Genomic DNA, 22,034 nt, shown 5'->3' on the forward strand with positions numbered 1-22,034 from the left:
TATATTTTTTGCAAAAACAGAAAGATCAGATCCACGGTTTGTAAATCAGTGTGGTGTGCAGAGCAATTTATGATTGAAAAGAATAAAAAGAGACTTTATAAAATGGAAAATCATTATCATCATTTGCTCTTTCAGAGAATTCATACTGTGACTGTAGAGGAATTCAGGATCTAGAAACTAATGCTGTGTTCACATAAACACAGAAGCACCTTGAAAAAGAAATTTTTATAATAACTCTTACTAGTGTAATCCTGTAACAATAAAAGTCTCAGCAAATGACAGTGTTGGATTGCAATCCCTGTCAGATAACCCTAGAAGGAAAAAAATGTCTTTTCCTCCATAAGTCACGCACTGTTAAATTACACTTAATTCATTTCATCACATAAAGCTTTTCAAGCGATATTTATATTTCAGAAAACAAGAGTAGGAAAAAAAAATAAAAGTGGGAAAGCCACCCATCAAGCTTAAAGCTTTTCCTATTCAATAATGTATTCATCCAAGTGTCATATTAAAATAAAATTTAAAAAAAAAAAAAAAAAAAAAGGAGGGAGGAAGTAGAAAAGAATAAAAATGTATGGGATATAATTATGCAGGAAAGAATACTTGGTAGCAAATTTTATAATCAATAGCCCAAACCTAGGGAGAGCAGAGAGTAATATTTAAAATGAGCTCAAAGTAGTCTCAGAGATATTAATTCCACTACAGTACATATCCAGCACTGCTATTCTCTGTGAGTCTTATGGGTATAATTATTCTGTCCTTCAGGAATTATATTGGTTAAGAAAGAAATGACAAATCTGAATACCTTTGTCTTACATAATTTTTAGTACCATATTGCCCTTTAATACTACGTAGGATGGTATTTTCTGTCATTTGTTCCATATTTAAGAAAGATGGAATGATGGAAAGTGGGTAGCTTTTGACAATTTTCAGGTAGGCTTATTATTTCATAAGCTGTGCATCTCATATTCTTACATAAACTTAGAATGATTTCTGTTGTCAGGGCATCCCCAAAAATAAATCAGCAATGACTTCATTTTCTCCTGTCAGTTATCCTACTTGTAAGAGAGGATAAAAGTTATGTTTACTAACTAACAATCCTAGCACATAAGATGTATGGGAGGATGAACTTGATGACAAGCTACATTCTGGAAGCTTAGTAAGGATCAAATATCTATTTAAAGTTGCAGTATATGTGTATTTCTAGAAAACTGTAAACACTGTAGAAGTTCTTAATTACTTTTTTGGAAATAAGTAGTTGCTTGAAGTTGAAGATCTCAATCTTAGATAAATACAAAAGTAGATGTTTACTGGTCTGGAAGTTGGTGGCCCTGCCAGTAACGAGGAAGTTGGGACTTGATGATCGTTGGCGTCCCTGGCAACTCAAGCCATTCTATGATTCTACAATTTCAAGGCTGCTAAGCACCTGTGAGTAGCAGGATACCTTGAGAGTCTGCTTGTCTGCTGTTCTGTGTAATATTAGTGTGTATTTGCAAAATACACTCAGGACAATGGCAATTGCATTGCTAATGGAGAAGTGTTTGCTGGAAATGATTGCCTTGTGTACAGAAAACTCAACATGCACTCTGTAGTTTCAGATTTTACTATGAAGGATATGGGTCACAATGAAAAAATACAAGACATCTTATGATTATGTTGTCCCTTAAAGAACTAAATGTAAGTCCTAATAAGTATTTAAACATGTAGCAGTGTTATTCAACATTTCCAACTGATTTTTTTATTCCTTTGAGCTACACATGGCATGTGAGAAGGCATGATCCTGCATGCAGTGTGACATCAACATTGAAAGTTCTCAGTTTCTAAATTATTTATGCCTTACTGTAGGTCGTTAGTGTTGCTTATGGAATTCTCAGAACTTCCTGATGTTCTGTTTACTAATTTTCTATGTACTGAAGTGTACAATACACTTTAGATCAAGATAAATACTTGCATGTGTCCTTTTTGGAGTCTCAGATAGGATCTATGAGAACTTTAATCTTTATGTCAATGTGAAACCATCTTTAAAAGCTTTGTCTAGAAATTCACTCAGCTTATCTGAATGGAACAGAAAAGGACTTTCAAAGCAATACAGTAGAATACAGAATCCATCCTCCTTTAGTAAAAGGTGAACATCTACCAAGTAGACTAATTTAACAAATGTCACTTCATAAGGTTAACTTCTACAGAAGCAACTTCAGTTTTTTTTTGTCTGCACCAAGAAGACTGCATGCATCTTGATACGCACATATTCATAGTACAGACATGCATACACGTTAAAATACACCAGTTTACTGACAGACAAAAAACTTAAGAGAAAGGTTCAAGACTTTAATTAAATGCAATAAATATTTCATCCATATATAAATCCATCCTACAATCCGCTGTTATTTTATATTTAGATCCATTATAAAAATTATCTATGTAATGCTTTAAATGTACTTTAGTTACACATTTGAAATTATACAGATAAGTAAATGACTATGATAGCAAGACTATTAAGATGTCTCTGCCAGCAGAGATCACTTGTAGCATACAACCTCATTATGTTTGTCTTGTATCCACAATTTGCTGTTTATATCTTCTACCAATAAATTTCATTCATCATCACTCATCAAAAATGAAAATGGAAGAGCTATTGCAGTAGAAAACAAAAGCTATAACTTTTGCAAGGACAGAAAGATCAGATCCATGGTTTGTAAATCAGTGCAGTATGCAGAGCGTTTTACGATTCAAAAGAATAAAAAGAGTTTTTATAAAATGGAAGATTAAAAAATAAGAATGTTGGGAGATGCTTTAGTGTTAAATGTCCTCATTTGTTCACATCTATCGAGTAAAACTCCTTATTATATTTTCATGCTATTATCCCCACTATCCAATAGATTTTGGTTCAGATTTTGAGTTTATTTTACCTCAGAAACAATATTTTAAGCAGAGTCAGTTAGCCAGTACCTTTAAACTGTAAGTGCTGCAAGCACCTACCATGTTTGTCTCTCCTAATTAGGTGCTCATCTGCACCCTATAGGGAAGTATAAAATTATTTTACTGGCAGCTTAAAGATGTTTTAATTTAATGATTCCTGAGACCTAATTTTCTTCTTATGGTCTATACTACCAGTAAATCACAGGAATCAAATCCCCTTTCCCATTTACCCCACTAGATTATAAAGTTAGCAAACTGAAGTAGTCTTAGATGAGAATTTGGCCTGGCTGTATAAAGATTATTAAAAGGGAGGATAAAATCAATTAATTTAGACTCTAATATAAGCTTTATGAAGCTGTAATAATTTTATACAGCTCCATACTATGCTGAAATATTTTGGAAGTTTCACCTTTTTTTGGATATGTGTCTACTCACATCTTAGATATGGTCTCAGGTGAATAAAGTATAAATAACAGATTTTTTTGCAAGTACATCCTTTCAAAATTAATAGGATCAATAATACATATATCACAGAAAACTCCTGTAATATGTAAAAGCTTAAAAAGTATTTTACATTCTTTATGTAAAATGAATTTGTATGAATTCTAAGTATTCCCTTAGCAAGCATTCATATATCACAAAATTCCTTCATTACAAAATATTTTAAAGTTTAGCATGCATATCAACTTTTATCGGAAACCACATATTACTGTAAAAAAATAAGGTTTTTATCTAAAGTCTAGTGAATCCAGTGCTGTCTTTACTTTCATAACGTTCTTATTATGGCTATGTGAGTTTAGAAAACACTGAAGGAAATTCTTCCTAAATTGGTTTTAATATGATAAAATTAAATAGAAAGTACCTAAAGGAGATTATTGAGAAAGAGAATATAATTTATATGTTTTATCAGACCTTGAGCAGTTACAGAAATTGGGTGGGCAGATTTTATCTAAATTCAGTAATAATGTAGGTGAAATAAAAAAGAACCACATAGGCAATCTAAAGGAAATCATATTTTAGAACAGTAAAGCATTGAGAAACTGAGATCTGATTTTGTTGAAGGAAAAAAAGAATGCCCATTTCCACATTTGTAAAAATGTAAGTTTATTAGCTAAATATTTGGGGAATACAGCCTCCTCTCAAGCTGCTGTATTAAGATGTAAATATATTTGGTTGCATGTTTCAAGGTGCAGGTCTCTCTCCTTGTCTTATTTTATGATAACAAAAAAACATCCAGATACAGTGATCCTATTCCCCCATTCCCCTTACTACTACTATAGTTGAATACATTCTTTTTAATTTCTACATTTCACCTTAGTTCTTTCCTAGTTTTAATAGCTATTTTAAATTGCACTTGACTAAACCATGTACATAAAACCTTGTGAAATCTCTGAATAACCACTCCAATAGTCTTGAACTCTTCTAGTTTCCATTCTCTGTCCTTTCCAAATTCTGCCTATAACCTTCTCCTTGCAGTTCTTGGATATTTTGTCCTGTTTACTATGTGCTCCCCATCAGTATTAATTCTGATTCTTCTTCTCAGTATCTCTTTTCTGTCTGTACTGGGTCTTGTTGGGTTGATGAATTTCACTTTTTTCGTAGCAGTCCATATGGTGCTGCGCCCTGCATTTATGGCTCAAAAACTGTTGATAATACACCACCGTATTTCTGAACAGGGTTTACATGAAGTCAAGGCTTTCTGTCTCTCTTTTGTTCCAAAAGTGAGTAAGCTGGGCATGGGCAAGAGGCTGGGAGAAGTCTCAGGTGGTACGACTGATTCCAAGTGACCAAAGGGCCATGCCGTCCATACAAAGTTGTGTTGAGCAATAAAATCATGTTGGGAGGAATCTGTTAAGAGTAGAAGATTGGTGAAGATGGTTTAGAAGGAAAGACTGGTGAAGATGGTTGTAAATATGCTCACGTGACTTTTTAGATGGAAATATGTGAAGTCTGGACAGTAGCAATGAAGGAAAACATGCATGTCATACTTACTTCTGTTTATCCTCTGTTGTTTGACAAGTAGAACCTCTGTATATGAATAACATAGATGTTTGGTAGACTTGGAGGAACCCTATCAACATGTTTGTATTCTCTGCCTTGGTATGAAGGAGATCAAAGCACAGTGAAGACCACAGCATGGTAGTAAACTATGCTTGCATGAACCCTTGATAAACAGGCATATCTCTAGAGTTGCGATCCTCTTAGCTGTGCCTGTGTCTCTGCTTGCGTGCCTGTGCCTGAGTGTAGCTTTGGGGATTCTCTGGTTAGCAAGGTCATGAAAATAAATTTTCTGATTGTGTTTCAGCTGTGAGTTTGCAGTTATTCCAGTTGTCTGTCTGTGTAAACTCACACAGGAGAACATCCAGTTATATGAGTTTGTCTTCCCAAGTAGACATTAAACATGATGAGGCCCAGCTTCCCAGCTTGACTACAGGAAGCAGTGAATGAACTCCTTCTTGTATTACTTGCATGCATAGCATTTGCTTTCCCTGTTAAACTGTGATTATCTGGATACACAGGTCTTTTCACTATCCTATGTCCTTTTTATTCCCATCCACCAGAAGAGGAAAATAAGCAGGAGGCAGGGTGGGTGTCAGCTGCTGGCCAAGGTCAACCCACCACATGGTCTGTTGCATTTTTGTTCTGGATAATGTCACCTATTGACACAAACTGATCTTCCATTTCTATATAACTAATTCTGAAATATTCAATTCTTTTCTGCCCCAAAAATTTCCAGACTGTAACTATTTTTTTTTTTCTCATGGATAACTACCTGCATATAGGTAAATAATTTCTCACAATCCTCTCTTCCAGTAAGTGTTTCTTGTTACCGTCTACCTTGGTAACTTTTCATACTGTATGCTGACTATCATGCAGGTGCATAAGTTAAAAATACTTGATTGCCTGCAACGCTTCATGGATAAGCCATGTCAAAAATCCTGAAAATTTTTTCTCTGCAACATATCAAAGCACGGTCCCTTTAGTCCATTAAAACATCCATCCAAATTGTTATTAGATTCCAAATATTCTCATATCCTTTCTCTAGCCTTGACAGATTCTGTCTTGACCAAATTTTATGAATGCTAATGTGAGAATCATTTTCCAAGGAAATTTAGTGGCCAGTGCTTAAACACTTACTTCTAATCTAACAGAAATACATAATTATCCTCATTATCAGAACTATAATAGAAGCGTATTTAGATCCTCATTCAGCAAAGTACATATAGTCAGAAAAATAATTAAGCATATGCTTAAACAGACAGCAAGACAGCATTTAATGAAGCATAAAGAGGGCCTAACAAGAGAACATTTTCTATGATATTTCTTTAGATGTCTTTTGCACACTGTTTCATAAAAAATGAATCAGACACAGCTCTTATCAGTTATTGTGATTTTCTGGAAAGTTCAAGAATTTGAAAGTGTCTTGCATCCTCTTCATGTTTGTTGTGATATGAGGACATCAAGTACAACACTAGATCCATAAAGTTATGTTACGTTCAGCGTGATAATGCAGCACATTCAACATGATGAATACATAAGAATGTTGCATATAACTATGATTAAGATACTGTTTTCCAGAAGATTACAAGAGCTGTCTGAACACTGCAAAACTGTGCTTATAACTATTTAATAGTGAACTGTTATCTTGCTCAGCCATACAGCTTCTTATCATCTCCCATTCATGGACTTTTGTGAAGGCAAGCTTTCATTCTCATTAATCTTGATGAATGCTTGCCCTGTATATCAGATCTTATATTCATAGGTGACCAAAAATATCTATAAGAAAAAAAGTATTTATCTGATATCAATTCTTTTTTGAATAAAATGAACCAGTCATCTATGTAGAAAGCAGCAATAGTTTCACAATAATCTAGAAAGAGTTTCAAGAAAGAGTCCATAAACCTTAATGTTTAACTAGTATGTCTAGTGAAGAATATATGTTCCAGGTTCCAGCTAACAGATGATCTGGATGTCCACCTACTTGAAGTTCATTGGTACTTCTAGTAGAGGAGACACGAAACACAAACAACTTACTATGGAAATAACTTAAATTTGTCTTCTTTTTTGTCATGTGTAGAATTACTACAGCAGCTGAAACTAGTCACTAAGTTCTCTAAGAAGAGCAGAAGCACATGTTCAATAGTATGATTAATCAGCCTTCAACTATCTGAAAGATTTTAGTCTAATCACTTTCAAGTATCCAGTATTTGGTCTTGTTCATTGTAAACCATTATGAAGGAATTACTATTAACAGTTATGGAAAAAACAAACTCACAATAATATTCTATGGTAAGTATCTTTCCTGACTACAGTGAATTTCTAGCTGTTAAATACAATTCATGCCCTTTGAGGCAACAGTCACCCAGCATTTTTCTGAATCAAAGAATTGGAAAAGAAACAGAAATGGATTACCTATAAGAGTCCTACTTAAATTGATTTGTCATTTTATCTTTGCTGCACTTTAGATATGTAAATAAGATTTGAAAAAAATCTTATAGAATTAGCAGGAATTGCATCTGTGACTTGAGAAAAGGTCTCCACTGATTCATTAAATGCACACAATATTGTGTGCAGCTCTTAAATTGTGTCTGTCACTATTTCTCACAGTGTTTAAGCTGTTTTCTTTAGATGACAATTTTATGGTGTGCTTAGTTGAGTATTTTCTGCTTATAGAAGTACATTTCAAACCCAGGGACATTCTCTGCTCTCCTGTCACTTCTGTGCTCTTCAAACCAGATTACATGAAACTTTAACTTCCTATTTCTCACCTGTCTGGCCCTGTAGGGATATCCACACTAGTGAGGTGGTTCCTAGGGATCTCCATACATTATGCATGGAGCAACTTAAGAGAAGTGAAGGATTTCTACAAGCCACGATGTCATAGAGAGAGTTCCCTAGCATGAATTTTCAACAAGGTCAGTGCTTTGCCTCACTTTCTTAAGCATTGCTTATGCTAATTAAAAGTGAGGTTAATATCTTTTTACTGGAGCTAGCAATCTGAGCCATACCTATATTAAAGACGGATGCTTCCTAAATGGTTAAATAGATCAGAAGACTAAGGTACAAGTTTTCATCCTTGCTGAGATGTGTCAGTTCCATTGAAACTCTTCCAGTTTCTAAAAATATTTAAATATTCATTGAGGCAAGGAGAATGTGGAAATAATTCTGAAGCCAATGAAGCAGCACACTTTGCTGGAAGTTTGTCATTCTGCTCCATGCATCAGTGACTATCTAAGTATAACATAATTCCTGTGCGATTTGCAGATTGTTTTTCACAGTTGAACTTTTATTACAATTAACTTTATTTTTCTCATTTTCAACTCAAATGGACCATCCAAAGACTGTTAAGGCTAAAAGAATATTAAAAAAAAAAAAAAAAAAAAAAAGTGCTTCTAAGTTGACAACTTATCAGAATTGCTTGCACTACTCAGCAACCCTTAGCAGACTAAGAACCACAAAACAAGCTCATTCTAAATAAGATAAATTTTGTGATGATGAGGACCACAATCCTAGGCTGAACATTTATTGCAGACTGCTCAGAGGTTTACTCTGAGCTATTAATTAGAAATTTATAGTTAAGGTAAACATTTTTTGAAACTGTGCCAACTAACACAGGTCCCTTGCAGCTACCATAGATCCCAAATTCTAAAAAAAAGTAAATATACAGAGGAACAAAAAGTATACATTTAAATCCCAGAATTGCACTGTTATCAGTTAAAAATAAATATTTGAATATCCTTGAAATAATTTTCCCTTAACATAAACAACTCTTAAGAAGTAGTTCAGAGTGAGAGAAACGCATAAAAGAATTTGGCAACATTTTAACCTAGTGTATAAAAAAAAAGAATAGTAAGAATAATCCTTCTAGAGTAACATTTCCCTCTATATTAAGACTAATCTCACCCTTTCAGCAGTGGATTATGTAAAAAATAAACTACTTTCTTGCTTTTGAAAACTGCATAGAGAGGAAATGCTCCCAGTTTTATTGACAAGATTGCTTCAAAACCTGAAGACTGCTTCCTGGATAGGTATTATATTCCCATGATTAAATTACTGTAGACTTCAGCCACGAGATGCTGTACTTGGAAAGTACAAGATTTTCTCTTATATTAAGGAAAAGGTAATCATCATGTAAAATGTTGGCACAGAACAAATAATTCTACTCACAGGTAGTAGTGATTATTTTAGGCAGACAAACATCGTTACTTTCTAGTCCTTGTTAAACTTCTGAATCACAGTGATTCTGGTACTTTCTCAGAGTGGGATTAAATTTTGCTCTATTCTAGACTTAAAGAGGGCATTTCTTTCCTTTGGCTATTTGCTACAAATCTATTTTTGAAAGATGTTGTACCCTTTATCTCATCAGGTGAAATGAGCATATACTCATTTTATTTGGGGGGGAGGAGAAGGGAGGGAGTAAAAGTACACATAGATCAATCACTTTTCCAATGTGATTTTGTTCTACTCTGTCAAAGTGTCCTAAATGGCAAAATATTCATTGAATGTAGTGAGATCAAGATTTCCATCCTCTCCCTTTCATTTGTGAGAGATGAGAGATGGAATACTTTTTTCATGAAAATGTGTATTTTCAGTAATTCATTTTCTCTCACTTCACATATAAGACCAATGCTACTGTTAAAATTTGAGACAGTGATACGTTTTTTAATGAAAAAAAAAAAAAAAAAAAAGAGGGGAATGAGATGTGATGAGTGCTACAGTTTTAAGATACTGAAATTGTTACATATGAGAGGCAAATTTGCCTAGTTCAGGGAAGAAATATGCAACATTGTGAACATTGTGTTCTGCATCAGTTAGTGTTCTATTAAACTTTCTATATTGGCTTTACGTTGGGTTTGGCTGTTTTCCTTGTCTCTCTTCTCCCTTTATCTTTCACAAAAATTTCCAAGATATATCTATAAAATGAAATACTATTTTCCATTTAATGTTGTCAACAAAAAATCTGAAAGAAGCCAAAACATTTGTTCATCTTGCTTAGACAAGAGGCATTGTCTTGAAAATTCAATGCATTCAAAATCTGTTTCTCCTATGTTAAAGATACTTCATGGTTGTTTGACCTTTTGTGAGAGGTTTTTGAGACTGAAACAGCAGTGATACAACCTGCTGCATTCTGGTCTTCAAGTCCAAGAGGATTACTATTGGTCAAGATGAGTCTTGAAGAAGTTATTTTCTGCAAACTATTTCAAAAGAGATTATTTTTGGTGAAACAAGCCTGGAGATATTCCCTCCAACAGACTCATCCAACATGACTCGACAAATTTCTTGTGGTTTCAAGTGCTAACAGACTAAAAACTTTGAAACAAAGTATTATTGAACCACAAAATTTCAATTATGTACGTCCTTGATGTTTTTTCATGGCATCTAAGTCATTTAAGAGTAGAGTCCCTACAGGAATCAAAAATGGATGACAAGAATATAAAATTATGTTCCTGAACTCTAATATTAAGAAATATTTAATTCAACAGTGTGTATGACTGATGTTATTGCTTAACAGATAGACTATGTTTCTGAAACACAAATTGCTGGTAGAATATCATCAAACAAAAAGAATTAAAGCGCTTTTTTGCTTCTGAAGGAACAGATATGATTTAAAGCTGTATTAAAGTAGGCAGCTTTTATGATCTTTAATTGCTTTGGGAGTTGTAAGCAATAAATACAAATCACATATAAAAATATTTTTTATAATGTCTAGTCCACTCAGCAGTCATTCCTGCAAGATCTCATTAATGCCAAAATTTGGGCTTTAAGAACAGATTAAAGGTATATATGGTTGGTAATAAAACTTAGAAGAAGAGGAATGTGGAGGGCCAGGGAATGAGACATCAATTTTCAAGTGTTTAATTCCCAATAAAATCCAAGTTTCAAGTTTATGTGTTTACAGACAGGTATTAAAACTGTAAAAACCATCCAAAACAAAACAATAAAAGAAAAAAAATAGCATTTGAAAATAAAATCTGAAATCAAATTACATTTTGGCATGGACTGCAATGAATGAATATGCACAAGGCCACTTCAAGCTGAATCAGAGTTGCCATACTGAAACACCAAGAAAACCAATTAGAGTAAAATAATTTATATACAGAGAGAGAGAGAGAGAGAGAGTATTAGACTAAAATAATATATATATATAATCAGTTGTATTCACAATCAGTGTTGGAATCCCACAGACTGAAGCTCTTCACCATGATTAACAAATCCAGTATAAAAATAGAAATACTGTCCAATTCACTTTCCTGGAAACAAGCTTTAACAAGCTTTGTGATCAAAAAATCTAGATTATTTCTAAAGTATAATTTTCTAATTACCGGGTTGCTTGATGTATTCATGTTGTTTTCTTCTTTTAGTTCTTTTTATTTTCGTTTGTGAACTCCGTCCCACATTTGTAGCCATTGTAAATATTCAAATTTTCACCCATTGTCTCACCTTAGAAGGTGGAAGCCTATCAGAGGAATACGAACTAAATTTTCCATAGGTTCAATGAATAGATGTTCAGTACCAATGAAATGGAAATGAGCATTAGTCCAACACTTAAGCCCACAATAAAGTTTAATTACAGAGTAAATTACTCTGCAGTTATTTAGCTGTGTTAAAGCATAAATAAAATATATGGTTAAGTTCTTCACCAGATCAAAAGCATAAATTGAAAAAGTGTCAATTTCAATATCTTAGACTGACCCTGTGGCAAAATTATTTCTGTTGCTGATTGGTAATTAAAAGTGTTATATGTTGTCACAATAAACACATTCTCCTGTAAGAGATTATTCTTTTACATCATTGTCTCAAAGCTTGCAAAGCACAGATGAACAAACTCAGGCAAGTCCTGGGCAGAGGTTGAGAAATCCTTTGTCTGGAGAACTTTGATGAACAAGTCCTGGGCAAGGGTTGTGAAATCCTTCGTCTGAGGGACACGGATGGACAAGGCCAGGGGCAATGAGAGAGAGAGATAAGCTGCAGCTTAATGGCCGTGAAACGGTCTTTTGTGTGGGCTTATCTCGAGGAAGATGGCCATCTCAGGGGGTACTCACATGACTCTTGCTCAAGCACCCAGGGATGTCACGTAGGCAGAGAGAGAAGGAAAAAATGGGGACCTACAATCAAGAAGAACGCAGGTTTTTTGGCAACAGATTCCTCATGAAGAAGAAGAGGTTTCTGCCACGAAGAAGCCTCACGACCTGCCTCTCTCTCTCCCGAACTTGCTCTGCACTCTCTCCCTCCTGGACTTGCTTTGCACTCTACCACGATGCTGAAGAAGAACAAAGGTGTCTGCCATCAGATTCCTCACTACGGAATGCCTGCATGCTGAGGGACTCTCCTGGGCCCGCTACCTGAATCCTGCTGTTTCCCCCCCGGATTGGCTCTGCGACTGCCTCCTGCTGCCTGCTTGCTGCCCAAGGCCGGCCACACTGCTGCTGCTGCTCTTCCCCCCTGCTGCTTCTGCCTCGAACCTTCGAAGCGGCGTGCAGCAGGATCGCTGCTGGATCCTGGTGGTGTCCTGCTTTACTCGATTCTTGCTTCTTTCCTATCTTTTCTATCGCCCTCCTTCCCTTCCCCGTCTCCCTGATTAGGATTTATAATAAATTGGTTGGACTAACATATGAACCGTTGTTTCTTAATCTCACACTGGGTATACAGATATTAAAAGAACCTCATCTCCCTCCTATAAATTGGAGCGAGACATCTCCATAGCCAAGACTTTTAGGTCTGCCCTCTATATAAGAGGTGTTGCAATGGCATATAATCATTGAAATTTGAGACAGAAAATCACATTCCTTTTTCCCCAAAAAGAGAAAATAAAAAGAATGTAATAGTTGGGATCATCTCCAGTTACAAAGATGACTTTTTTTCAACACTTTCAAATGAATTGGAACCATGTTCTAAATCATCCTGTCATCCCCATGGTATTCAAACAGGCTTAGCTTCCCAGGGTGCCTTTTATATTAATGCTTTCAAATTTCCCTTTGATTTGAGGAGCAACACAAATATTTCCTCATTATTCACTTTTCATTCTTTAGATGTCAAAAAGTGTATTGCTGTCTTAAGTATCTTTGAAGAGAGATTCTCTTCAGCATCAGAAATGAAGCAGCCTAGAAAAATCAGCACGCTTTGACAAACAAAGAAAATTTTCCTTTCTACTACTTATTTGATGAGAGTTTCCTCCAACTTCTGTGTGTTTCATTTTTTTTTTTTGGTCCTAATCTGTGAACGTTATTCCCATTGATTAAAACTGACATCAATATTCACTTGGCTCACCACCCCTCTTGCATCAAATCCGGAATTAAACAAGCCCCGTCGCCAGCTAAGGAAACGGCCTGTGCTCACTGTTCTTAAATGAAGACTGAGAGTGTTATCTTGAAATGGTAGTGCACTTGATCCTTGCTGATAAAAGAGAAGACAAAAGCATTGCCTTTACACATATGAATAGTCCCAGTAATTTGTGGGGTTTTGGTAGTTTTCAGGTAACTATTCCCAGTTCACTGTTTATGTGATCGATATTTTGCATATCACAAAGCTAATGCATTACATATCAGGTCTTGAGTGTTGAATACTGCTTTACATCCTTTTACTTCCACAGTTACAGAATGTAGACCTTACTGTCAGTCTTCAAGCTTCAGACCTGTCTGTGCCATTTCTTGATATATTAGAAAGCCATGAATCTTTCTTTCTGAAGAAGTCACTGATTTATTTTTTTGCGATAAGAGGAAAAGAATATAATTATTTCCAGAATTCAAAACTTTCTGTAAATTTTCATCATGCACACACCAATACTGACGGTACATTTTAGACACAGATACAGCATGATGGAATCACAGAAATGGGCCTCCACATAAATAAGCTTTTAAGCATATGCCCAAAAGATTTTTAAAGAAGTATTGAACCAACAAATGAGAACTGTAATGTCTCAAGATGTTTTCTCTACCATGACAATTTGCATTATGTTCTGATAAGATCTATGAAAATCAAAATATAATATTGTAAATGATATCAAAAGCACACTAAGAAAGTATCCCTGAAAAATTATTTTCTCTAATATATAAAAAACTGATTTTTGAACAGCTCTAGATAATATATAACTGCAGGCCATTCAAATGTTAATAGAAATTAACATCCTGTAGAATGCTAAATGTGGTTTACACAAATGGCCATAGAATTTAAGAGCCATCTGCAAAATAAACACTTTGTTTATGTGAGAATTAATGTTCCCAAATCTTCTCTACAGTATTTGCCCATTGCTACACATTACTGCCCAATTTTTATTCAGCTGTAAATTGCAACTTTGTTCAGTATCATCCTGTTCATCTTTTAGGTTTTTAAGTTACGCAATATTGCTTCTTTGCTTTGCTACAAAGACATATTTGATTATGTCATATAACCCAAACAAATAAATGCTTTGTTCTTTTTTAAATATTGAATAAGACATTAATTTCTCAATTATACTGTTGCAGATGTCCCATATGGATTTGTACTGTGGTGAGGTATTTTTGTTTGTTTTCTCCCTATTTCCACCTTGTAATCAACAATGCCTCATTTAGAGTTTTTTTTCTTGCATATATGCCACTACAATAGAATGAGACATCAAAATAACCTATATCAGCCTCAGTATGGGTTTGGTTTATATTTACTTATTTAGGTATTTTGTTGTTTTAATATACAGCTTAGTGCGTTCATCAGCCAGTTTCTGTGTATAGTCATAATGAATCAGGGATAGCTCAAAATTGCTAAGAGAATTAAGTACAAAACTGAATTTTTCAGCAAGGATATGGCAAATATAACTTATTTTTGGAGAGTTGAGAGATTTCTTCTTGTGGCGAAGACAGAGTAAGAAGTGAATTGAAAAGGGTGAATAATGTGTGAGGGCATAGAGAGGCCAGGGCAAAAATCTGCCTCTATTAGAGTTGGCCCTGAAATATTTTCCTCCCCAAAGGAATACAAAGGAGGTATAATTAAAACTTATTAATGTTGTTTCATGTACTAATAACATATTATGGAAATACTACTGCAAAACTTCTTTGATCTTAACCAGTTTGTCAATTCTCTCTCTGATTATTTTCTTCTGTTTTTTTTTTTTTCCTGTAATTTTTTTTCTATTTAATGCTATAATTTTGCTTTTTCCCTTGTTTCATTAACTATTTTCTTCCATTTCTACTCTTAATCAACATATTTTCCAGAAGTGTGAGTGTTTTCTAGTTTAGTAAAATGAGTTGAATTTGATTGTCAAATGTCATTGACGTTTTTCTCTTCAGTTCTTTTTCTCCATGTTATTTAGATCATAATCACTTACATGTGTACATGTAAACATCTGTCAATCAATCAAGTTTGTATACTGTTGAGTTTATATAACACAAATATAATAAAATCACCAAAATTTTGCTCCTAAGTGACACTTTTTCGCTTTGCAATCAGGTGTTTTTTTTGTTTGTTTTTGTTTTTTTTTAAATTTTTTTTTAATTTTTTTTTTTTTTTTTTTTTTTTACAATGAAATAATACCAAATATAAAATCTTTCTATCTTTGGTGCAGCCTCTTTTGTACAACAAAAATTTCACCTATAACTTTTCAGCAATTCTAGCAATATTATATTAGTTTGTTTATTTAACTTTCAAGCTTCTCACATTGAAGTCCCCTATGATTTTCACGTTTTGTTTTTTATCCAAACTTAACAAGTATGTTCTTAGGGAACCAATCATTCTCTTCTTTCAGCCTCACTCAAACAGTGGTCTTTTTCTTAAAATGTCAGTTGCCATTGTTTTCACCCACTTACATAGATCATTACCACTGATACTAGTATTCAAGTCATATGAATCACACCATCAAGTTTCATTTATGTCAAATTTGTCCAATATGTACTCATAAATTATTTTTCTTTTTTTGTTATCCAGCCATTGGATTATGTCACTCCAAGAAATCCACTGATGAATTATGGTTCCAGTTCATATAATGTTTGTATCAACACAGTGAATGAACTCCTTCATCATTTACTTTTGTATTTTGCTTCAATGTCTTTAATCTCAAGGAAACACATGAATAGGAAACCATAGTTGGTTAAAAAGAGGGCCCTGGGCAGTAATATTGTGCCACTTATTTTGATCCAAATAAAAAATGTTTTGGAGTCCTCGTATGCATTAAGGGACCTCTCACTGGGCTCGCCCATTACTCTTAGCCTAAACCTGCCCCTTTCTCTCTGTTGCCCTGAAGCCACATATCATTACGAGACTGTTATACTAATCTTTTTTTTTAATTTATTATTATTATTTCTTTTATGCTGCCTAAACAGTTCAATACTAAAAGTGCTAAAAGTGTAAAAAGCTTCCAACTTCTCCTACTACACTAGTGGTAGGACTGTGCTAAGGGAGTGTAAATGGATTTGTAAAACCTTATTTTCTTCAGTCCATTTTGTCCCAAAGTACATTTCCTTACTGTCATGTTTATTTTGAAGACTTAAGTTTACTCTTCTCACACCGTAGTCTATACATGCATTTTCACAGGTCAAATAAGTCTGTTAGCACCCTATTTTTACTTTTCTGGATTGATCTAACCAATTAGACACTTGCTTAACAGTTGCACTCTGTCCTTTAAAGTTTGTGAAATCAGAATGACAGTTTTCAACCAGAGCAGAAGAGAATTCAGTGAACCAAGTAAATTATACTGAACACAGGTATCCACTTGAATTTCTCTCAAGGTATGGAGAATACTTCTGATGTAATATCACCATGTAAAAATTCAGGTGCAAATGTCTTTGGTGGTAATATATTTCTAAAACTCTCTCCCTTGTAGCAGAAGAGATCTGTTGACTTTGTGACCTGTTGGGAGAAATGAGCAATGGATTTCAAATACTGACTTTCACTTCTGTTTTCACAGAATTTTCTAATGAATATCTCCTCTAAATAAAAAATACTGACTCTCGGATATTCTTTGCTAAATTTTGAAAACAATAAAGGAATAAAGGAATAAAGAAAAGCCTGCTAAACTGTAAAAAATGAAAACCTAGTGAAGAAATTTTGATATAGACAATGAGTGCATTACAGCCTGAGGTTGCTGTAGCATGTATCAGTATAGAAAAATTGTGTCCTGGAAAACACCATTACCCATCATCACAACTGAAGACATACATTTCCTGATACATGAAGAAGACACCATCTCTTCCCTTTTTTTTTTTTTTCCTGGTCAGAGAATGTGAATTTAACTGATTTCTTTTCTTTTTTTTTTCTTATTTTTAAGTGATTTCTGTGGCTAAAGAAAAATTTCATATATAATAGTGAAAAAAGTTTTCTTTTTCTTATGTTTATTTGTCAACTGCTCTCATTTGGAGCAGATTTAAGATGAAATAGAACAAGCTCTCCCCATCATTGAATAGCAGTTAGGTTATCTGACAGGTTCTCAGAGGTGACAAGATCTCAGTTCTTTGCAAGACAAAAATAGAGAAGTGTCCTTCATGAAATTAGTAGGAAATTTCTACTATCCCATTCCTAAGATAAATGCATTCATTCTGAAAAGGCAGGTGAATTTAAGGCCCCCCAGAGAAGAAATCAGGGAAGTTTACTACCATCGATAAAGAACTGTGCTATCTTCATTTGTTCTTATTCTTAAACAAAAACACACACAAATAACCACCAAATTCCCAAGGCTTCTGGACAGCTAGATTTTAATAACTGAAATTCACATCCAATCAATGCGAATGTTATTAGACTCTGTGTTCCTTCTGTCTGTTCCAGCTGACTGAATTGTTGAGTTAGTGCACAGAAAAGCAATGCACTTTGGTTTGCTTTCCAAGACCATGGATTACCAACTGACAGAGTCATTAAAACAATTCCTAAGGAGAAAATAATGCAATTGACATTAACATCAATCTTGGGAAAACAATAAAAACAAACAGTCACACAAAATGTCCATACCAAATTAATTTGGCTAGAGGCACGGACTACATGTATTTTTAAAAATCATTAGAGCTAGTTCTTAGCCTATTTAAAAATAATACAGATAGGAAAGGTGAGAAAAGAAAATGTATTTTCAAGTTAAGGAATATATCCATTTTCTGGAGAGTGAACCTACTAATGAATAACAACTGACCCTTTGGAGATCAAATATAATGGGAAGGCAAAGAATGGCAATTTCAATGCATCAGTGAAGGAGAATGGAGGAACAAAAAGATTTTACTGGTCTGAAGGAGGTAACAAACATACCATGTGCAAAGGAAGGAAATACAGTAGATTTGTAATAGACCGTTTGTGATCTCATGTCATCTTAATACAAGGACCCAGCAGCATGCACAAATATGGGTCCAAAGTCATTTCAGATCTCATACCTTTCAAAGTTCCTTACTTAATAGCATCATTACTAGTAATATGGTTCATTTCAGAAAAATAAAGACACTGCAATTCTGTCTATCCACTTCAGATTCTAATGGTAGAGCCATCATAAGGAAATAGAAAAAAAAAACCATCATCATTTACAGCTAAAATGAGAGACATGTACAATCACTGAAATTATTTTTACAATGGTACCTTTCCCTTCTTGTAACTTAATAGCCAAAATCATAGTGGGGATTATCTGAGGTTTGAAGACAATTTTCTGTTGAATAAAAAGATAAGAATGAAATATTGCATATGGTTAGATAGTAAAAATGTCTGTGGAAACAAATTGTCTACCAATAATTCAATTACCTGTTGCTTACAGAACTTCAATCCGTTAATTATCTCTATTCATTCTGAATCACTTCTCCATTACTGAGATTCATTAAAAGTCCATTCAGGTCTCTCAAACTACTTAACATCTTTTTGTGTCAAAAAAAGTACAGCATCATCAAGCTCTCAAACTTGAAAGATAAGGCTATGTCCTTGGATATATTTATGGATTTCCCATTGTAGTCAAATAATTGGAATACAAAAACTGATCATTGTGGTTTTAGCTGGGATAGATTTAATTTTCTTTGTTTAGGCTTGAATTCTGCTGTGTTTTGTTTATTAAAATAGTGGTGATAACTCACTGCTTTTTCAGTTGTTGCTGGGCAGTGCTTATACATAGCCATGTGTCGTGGTTTTATGATTTTTGGTTATCGGTATTCCACATCATAACATCATGTAGTGCATTGGGACTTAAAGTGTTAATGCTCAAGTTCCGGGTGCCTGTCTGGAAGAGAACAACAACTACATACCTCAGGGGACTTTGTGGTCAGAGAGGAGATATAACCCCTGGCAAGGTCACCTGATGTGCTCTTTTTCGTCAGCTCTCCTTCCTGCTGCTAATCAGACTGCACTTCTCACCTCAGTGTTATGGTGAGGTCTATCCACCTTTCCGACACTCTCTCTCATTATATTTGATTTATTAGCTTCAGTTCTAATTATATAGTATTATAGTGTATTATCTTGCATTCCAAATCTATATTTAGTAAGTTATTTAATTTTCCTCAGATCGTTGCTGCTGTTTTTAATTATTTTGGGGTCCCCTGTTTCCCTTTTCTGAAGGCACAGATTTTGTGAAATCCCTCCGCCCTGCTAGTCATGGAACTGGGCCGTACCAGCCCGTAAACTGTTGACACCAAGGACTTTCTTACTTCTCATGCTGCCCTGACAGTGAGCTGACCAGCACAAGAGGCTGGGATTTTTTTTCACCAGGTTTCCTGTATTTGTTTTTTTTTTTTCTTAACAGATGAGATAAGTGGCTTCACAGCCTCATCTGTACTTTGATTTGAACATCCACATAAGGCCCCTTTTACAAATCTTATTTTAATAGATGATAAAATTGTTTTAGTAAGGTAATGGATGTAGAAACTTTCACTGTTTTCAAGAGCTCAAGAGAGAAAAAAATTCTGAGGGTATTTTGACTTTATTAGTAGAAAGATCTTTAAAAGAAAACTTCTAAGCATCAATACCAGAATGCGTAATTATTCCAAAATTACCACTGAAATTTTTAGTATTTATATCTTAGATACATTAAATATTAATTCCAGTCGAATGTTACTTTTCTTTCACTTTTTTTTTTTTTCATTAGACAAGGAGAGCAGTATATGTAACAGCAGTGGTATTCTCCCATTCTCCCTATTTCTCATCAGTAAAGCTGATAAGGATCATATTTTTTACTTTCCTACTTGTTTCAGAAAAATAACTAGATTTGCACAGACATTATGGACACAGAACTTGGCCACCAAATCTTCATTAATGAACAACAGAGAATAGTTCAATTGGAAGGGACTTTCAAAGATCAAGTCCAACTGCCTGACTTCTTCAGGGCTAACCAAAAGTTAAAGCTCTTTAATGATGGCATTGTCCAAACATCTCTTGAATACTGACAGTCATGGGGCATCAACCATCTCTCTAGGTGTTTGACCATCTTCATGGTAAAGAAAATTTTCCCACTGTCTAATCTGAACTTCCCTTGGTGCAGCTTTGTGCTGTTCCCACGTGTTCTGTCATCAGTTCCCAGGAAGAAGAGGCTGACTCCTCCCTCTGTGCTTCCCTTCCTCAGGAAGTTCCAGAGAGCAATGAGATTTCCTCTCAGCCTCCTCCTGTCCATACTGGAAACTCTTATGTCTTCAGTTTCTCCTAGCAGAACATGTCTTCCAGGCCTATTACACTCCTCTGGATGCTTCCTTAATATCTTTTTTCATATTGTGCAGTCTGGAATTACACAAAATATTCAAGGGAAGGCTGCACCAATTCTAAATACAGTGGGAAAATCTCATTTTTTTTAATGCAACTCAAAATGCAGTTTGCCTTCTTGGCTGCCTGGGCATGATGCTGTCATCAATACCCCCAGTTCCACTCTCCTGAACTGCTCCCCAGCCACTTGCCTCACAGTCTGTGCCTGTGTCTGGCACTGCTTTAGGTCCCGGAGCAGCACCTGGCACTTTCAGTTGTTGAACTTCATGCCATTGCTAATTGCCCAGTGCTCCAGTCGATCAAGATCCCTTTGCAAGGCTTCTTGTCCCTCTGTAGAGTAAACAACAATTTAGCAAACTTGCTAAATGTGGAAGACAAAACTTTCCCTGTAACCACCAGACAAAAACCAATGGTAATTACAATTAAAATAATACTCTTCCCGCAATATTCCTTCACTTACAAACTGAAGATGTTAGATCTGTAGTTTCTGGATGAACAGAATGAATCTCCCGTAGTATGGGAAGCTATTTATTACCTCTTTGATACAAATTTCCACTAAAATTTGAAAAAAAATCCAACCAAATATGGACTTAGTCCTTTCTGCTAGTGTGCCACACAAAATGCTGGAAAGTTATGAGAATAATTTAACTACTCCTGAGATATGTTCACATTGCTTTGACAGCTGCAAAGATGCATTTCTAGGATTTTGTTACTATAAGTTAGAAGGCAGAGCTTACACTTTTCACTCACACTATGACTCTAAAGATATGGTAATTGATCCTTTTCCAGTGTTTATGAAAAAGCTGCAGTATGCCAAGGATATCTTACAGCTTTGGTCACATAACAGGCAGCTACAAGCTGTTCATATGAACTATACAGAACAACAACCTGAATACAGATTGATGGATTACTTTAAAAAATATTTTTTTATGTGTAAGAAATACTTCCTTAATATTGAGGAATTACTAATACTGAGATGAAAAAGTGCTTAGTGTGACAAATATATGATATTGATATAAGAACAAGTTTCTAAACTTAGCTTCTTAAAAAGGATGTAATTTCCAATAGCTGATCAAATCAAATCTATTTCAAGATATATTAGTCAGCCTCCTTGGAAGCCTATAATTAGTGAGCCATTAGTTGGGTCATCATTTTCATATGCAAAATCTGTTTCTAAATAGTTTGCATTTCTTATATTCACTTTTCTTATAAGTCATGTTAAAGAACAGGAAATGCACAGTGCCTGTGAAATAAAAGTCTCATTGAGGTTTCAGCTCATTATTTTCAATGCCAACAGACAAAAAAAACAGAGGGTGCCATACAGAAGTGCATGTCTACATCTAGAAGGATATAAATTCACTCGGTGGCAGCGTCAGCCAATATAAAGCAAGAAGAAAACCCTATTTTCCCCTTCCCATTGAAACACTCCCAAATTCTGTGAATCATTCACTTCAGTGTGCACGGCTAATAGCTGCACAACTGAGATCAAAGTCATTGCAAGTTAA

The sequence above is a fragment of the Phasianus colchicus genome, chromosome 5 (assembly GCF_987193195.1).
Source record: "Phasianus colchicus chromosome 5, bPhaCol1.hap1.1, whole genome shotgun sequence".
In the NCBI taxonomy this organism is placed as follows: Eukaryota; Metazoa; Chordata; class Aves; order Galliformes; family Phasianidae; genus Phasianus; species Phasianus colchicus.